Source organism: Sphaeramia orbicularis, chromosome 3 (genome assembly GCF_902148855.1).
Source record: "Sphaeramia orbicularis chromosome 3, fSphaOr1.1, whole genome shotgun sequence".
NCBI lineage: Eukaryota > Metazoa > Chordata > Actinopteri > Kurtiformes > Apogonidae > Sphaeramia > Sphaeramia orbicularis.
Window position 1 is genome coordinate 14322799 of NC_043959.1, and position 6000 is coordinate 14328798.

A 6000-nucleotide genomic window follows, 5' to 3' on the forward strand; every position below is an offset into this window, starting at 1 on the left:
GACCCTCAGTCTAACCCTGACCCTTAGGTCTAACCCTTAGGTCTAACCCTAACCCTTAACCCTGACCCTCAGGTCTAACCCTGACCCTTAGGTCTAACCCTAACCCTTAACCCTGACCCTTAGGTCTAACCCTACCCTTAACTCTAACCCTGACCCCTAACCCTGACCCTTAGGTCTAACCCTTAGGTCTAAACCCTAACCCTTAACCCTGACCCTCAGGTCTAACCCTGACCCTTAGGTCTACCCTAACCCTTAACCCTGACCCTTAGGTCTAACCCTTACCCTTAACTCTAACCCTGACCCCTAACCCTGACCTTAGGTCTAACCCTTAGGTCTAACCCTAACCCTTAACCCTGACCCTCAGGTCTAACCCTGACCCTTAGGTCTAACCCTAACCCTTAACCCTGACCCTTAGGTCTAACCCTAACCCTTAACTCTAACCCTGACCCCTAACCCTGACCCTTAGGTCTAACCCTAACCCTTAACCCTGACCCTCAGGTCTAACCCTAACCCTTAAACCCTGACCTTAGGTCTAACCCTAACCCTTAACTCTAACCCTGACCCCTGACCCTTAGGTCTAACCCTTAGGTCTAACCCTAACCCTTAACCCTGACCCTCAGGTCTAACCCTGACCCTTAGGTCTAACCCTGACCCTTAGGTCTAACCCTAACCCTGGTACACACATCGGTACCCTCCCACCTCAGTTTAATGGTGAATGTTTCACTTTGTCTCTTAGCTTTTCATTTCAATTAATTAACAGCAATCAAATGTGTCCTGGCTTTTTGGATCAAAAACTTATAAACCAAATACCCAAAAAATGTACTTAAGTCTCAGATGTGTTTTCGGTGATATCCTATGTATTTTATTACGTTGCTAACATGAAAATAAGATACATCAGCATGTTAGCATGTTAGCATGCTAAATTCTAATAGTTACCTCATATTCATTATGGTGCTGAACCTTGTCTTAGCCGTAGAGTCCAATTTATTCTGTTAGTTATGCTAATATTTATTATTAATATGGCTTAAAGATTTATTTATCCACTTATATTTGTAGTGTGTATGAGGGGTTTTTTGTAGTTTTTTTTACTGTATTTGCTCAGTTTATATGTGTACATTTCACAGTGTTCTTGTGAAACCAGATAATGTAATGCATTGATAATTCTCTTTATGATCTAATATAATCTTATTTTATTTTTCTTCCATGTGTTTTGATTCATTATGAGATCTGTGGAGGTTTAAGCTGAAAGGATTAGAGCCTGTGTGGGGGTTGAAGCTCCTATGTCTGTTCCCATCACTGGGCTAAAGGTGTTTGCAAAGTGTGATAACCTCAGTATGATCAATGTAATCTGCCAGTACCTACAGTACACATGATAACTGTACATAAGTGCATTACATACATAAATAGATCATTCATAGATCCAGCTAGCAGCTAATATAGCTAGCAGGTAAAAGTACTTTATAGTGAGATAACTGACTGAGATATTTACCATTAGTTGCAGAATTAACCATAGTGGTACTCTACATAATCCACAACCAATTTAAACCCAGTATCAGGATCATACAAGAACCACTGGTATTGACACATGTGTTCCTAATGCCACATATGAGTGATTTAGAATGTGTTGCATTCTCTATTTAATTTTCTATTTAGTAATAACACGCTTTGTGAGTTGAACTCGGTGATACAAATCATGTGCAGTTAGTTTGCTGTAGGGAACCCATACAGACCCAAACATCCACCGGTGACCAAAAACCATCTACTGATCTAAAATGTTGATCCAGTAACCTTATCGATACATGGAAAATATTTGGTGTAATTGCAGTTGTTCATCTTTTCACAGTCATCAGATATTACCATATTTGGACCTTTCAGAGGCTCCGTAGTTACCGTGGAAACACTGTCATCTTCTACAACATAGATTCACCAGTAAATCCCATGGATGGACACAGTTTTTGTTCAGTTAATGATATATTTCATTGAAAATGTCACCTTTTCTTCAGTTTTTTTTCCGTTTTGATAAAATAACCTTCGATGTACTCTGAGGCTTTAATGAACATCTACATGATTGAATCAATTCAAACATAGAAAAAAAGATGATTTTCACAAGAAAAAATGTAAATTCTGAGGATAATAGTAAATAAATTGGTGATAAATCACTTAGGAAAGGTTAAATTGAATGAAAAAATTCATTTGGGAACTGTCACAAAAGTCACATTGGGTCCTTATGGGTTAAAATTTTTCACTACTTTGGAGTTTGAAAACCCAACTCATGTCATAGTTCCTTGCATTCTGTTTTCTATTCATGTCCTCTCCAGTTCTCTTTCACACTGTACCAGGTTATAATAGTTTTGGGATTTTTCATTATGGTTTAGTTTTATTTAGTTTTGACCTTTTTTTTTCTCTAATTCAGTTAGTTTTAATTGGTTTTTTAGAGCAGGTTGATAGTTTTTATTAGTTGTCATTTTTCTGAATGCTCAGTTTTAATTTAGTTTAGTTTAGTTCTAGTATTAGTTTTAGGTTTTTCATATATTTTATCTTCCTCACCATACTATCCAAAGAAATTAGTGAGGCACAGATCAGCGGGTAACCCTGGACACTTTATTTGCGGGTGGGGTTAGGGCGGCTCTGACTGAGCAGAGACACAAACATATGTACAGTACCATGGATAAATTCCCTATAGCAGGTTGGGGAGGGGGGGTAATGTAGGTGAGGGTGTGATCCATACACAACTAGGGGTGTGTATTGGCAAGAATCTGACGATACGATACAAATCACAATACTAGGATCACAATACGATATATCATGATACTGTTAAAAAGGCAATTTTTTGTTTGTTTCTTTTTTTTTAATGATTATTTCTTTGAAGAACTGAATTACACCAGAAGTATGCATAAATACTAAACACATTTTCATTTGATCCGAACAGGATCTAATGTTATATCACAAAATGTTCCTGTGTTCAAACTGAAATTCTGTTTTACAGACATTACAGTTTCAGATCCTGTTCAGATGTTCATATTCTATTAGTTCAGAACTAACATCAGAACATTATTTTAGTTCAATCCCAACAAAGGAACTAACATTATTAATAAAGAGTGTTAAATAATAATAAATAAAATATAAACAAAAAAGAAAACCAAAAAAACCCCCAAAATACAGTATTGTGAAATGAATATTGCAATATATTGCAGAACCGATATTTTCTTACACCCCTATACACAATGTCACTTACGAGAAAACGAAACTGAAATTTCCATTCTTTCATCGTTGGTCTCCCAACTTCTATACCTCTCTTATACCGCTGATCTTAGGCGAAATTTTCACATTTTCTATCCTATATCAACGTTGACAAAAACGAAAACTAAGGGAATTTTATCATCATTTTTATCTGTTTTAGTTAATTTGTAAGCACACAATACAGTTTTAGTTATTTAGGTTTTTTTTCTTTTAATTCAAGTTTTTATATATTTCAGTTAACAAAAATGTTTTTCAATTTTAGTTTTTGTCATTTCATTTGTTTTCGTTAATAACCTTGCCCTGTACGTGTAGTAGTTTCAATCCTTGCAGAAGTGAAAACTAATTGAACAGGAAGATTTAAACATGCCTTCCCATAATGAAAATGGAGAGCCTATTGTGTAGGTTTTGGACATAATCTGCATCATTTCAGTGGGTTGAGATTTGAGCGGAGCGGTTAATGAAGCGTTCATCCCACGCTAAAACTGGATGTTGTGCTGGGACTCAAACCTCCACACACTGAAGCCTCTGTCAGCCAGAGCTGGCGGCTCTGCTCTACTCTACTATTGTTAATCTGTGCACCTCTCATTAGTGGTCGCTCATGAATAACCCTCTATTCCCTGGCAGAGATAAACAGGGGTTAACAATGCCTCCATGCATCACAGTGTGAATGTTCTTGACATTCGTATACAGGTCTTTGATGTAAAGGAATTCCTGTCAGCCACTGAGCCAACACAAAGCTCCACATGAACACAAACACACACACATTCTAATCATCTCGACATTACGAATCGCATCCTGCAGTTTGAGAAAAATAATTTGATCAGACAAGATCAGGACACTTCCCTTCGTTTTCGTCTTTGTCAATGTTGGATTAATATGAAATTAGTTTATTTAAGTCGAGCAATTTTAGCTAGTGGCACCATACGACACTTGATGGTCCGTCACTTGTGGTCACTTGTGGTTTCCAGTTGTCTTCTGGTCCCCACTCTACCTGGAAACATGGAGACTAAAGTTGGGAGAAAGCAGCAGAGTCCTGTCTGGGATTTATTTGAATACGACGAAGAAGAAGAGAAAAGATATGTAAAAACTAAAATGAATACTAAAACTAAGCTAAAACTAAGTATTTAGAAAAAAACCCAAAAACTAATAAAAACTAGCAAACCTGCTCTAAAAACTAATTAAAACTAACTGAATTAGAGAAAAAAAAAGTCAAAACTAAATAAAACTAAACTATAATGAAAAATCCAAAACTATTAGAACCTTGACTCAGACCAGTCAGTATCTTTTGGAGGATGTGGATGCTGTGTGTCCTGGACCAAAGGTGAAAAGGGACCATCCAGGCTGTAACAGAACATCCAAAGACAGTCGGCAGGATGCTGGATAAGAACCCCCTAAACCTGCCTGTAATAGACCCAGTAGTGTCAACTAGCAAACCTGAAACAAAACCCATCATAAAGAACTATGTACACAAAATCTGGCAGGAACACTGGGATATATCTGATACTGGAACACTGTGTTTTATAACATCAGCAAGAATAAAAGCATCATGCAGTTGCTCTGGGTGTGTTTCTGGTACGGTGACATTTTGGTTCCGTTGGTACCGGTCCACACTGTTTAAATTCCAGCTCTATGTTGTAAACTCCTCCCTGTAACTCACTCACTCATTCCATTCTCTGCTCAGACTGTGAATGTACAGGCTGTAACTGACGCTATTTAGTGTAATCTATTACTTATGAGATACATTTCAATTTCACAGAGGAACAGACTATCAGCTGACCTCCCAGTAACATAAACACAACAGAGAAGTGGGTTTAACGTGGAAGCTGGAGCTGGCACTGGAGCCAGGTCAAACCCATCAACAGAAACTCTTCTGTTATCCATCAGCGTAAGCCACGCCCATTAAGTGCAGTTTAAATTTGCAAGCAAAACTTTTGAAGTTGCAAACAAAAGTTTTAACTCACAAGCAAAGAGGACTGATTTATAAGCAAAATGATTTTTTTTTTTGATTGCCACTTACTGTCTTTTGCTCTCAAATCTCTTTTTTGGTTGTAAATCTATTCTTTTTAATTGCAATTCTTTTTGATTGATGAATAAAGAAACAAATGTCTCTCCATACACCCCAGCAAATTTTTTTTTTTTTTTTTTTTTTACAAGCCCTGGATGTTTTAAAGTCCTAGCAACACGTGTGGTTCAGTGCAGCATAACGCATGATTTGAATTTTTTGGTGAAATCCAATTTTTTGTGTGCTCGTTCATATTACACATTAAATGCGACTTCCATCAGTTTTGAGTCTGACCTGAATGTAATACGTGACCACGCAGACATGCACTGTGTTTACAGAAGTAAATATGGAGGCATCTCATCTCGGCTGACTGTCTTTTGCTCAGATCTCTTTTTTGTTTGCAAATCTATTCTTTTTAAATGATGAATAAAGAAACAAATGTCTCTCGGGGGGGGCTCATGTACTTTTTTTTTTTTTAAAAGAGATCCGGGGCTACTTCTGAAACATCCAAGCCTTAACTCCTGAATGCCCAGGTTTAAGGACGCCCATGGGACCCACCGACCCGGCACTCCACTGGTCAATGTTTGACCAAAGAAGGCGTGTCTCCTCCTCCTGAGCTCACCTTAGGGCACCTGTTGAACAGGTAACCTCTGACCCTGCCTGTTCCTGGACCAGGACTTCTGCGCCCAGAAGACAACGGAACCATGGAATGTGTCGTCAGTGTTGAATAGATAATGCATTAACAGCTGTGTTGAATG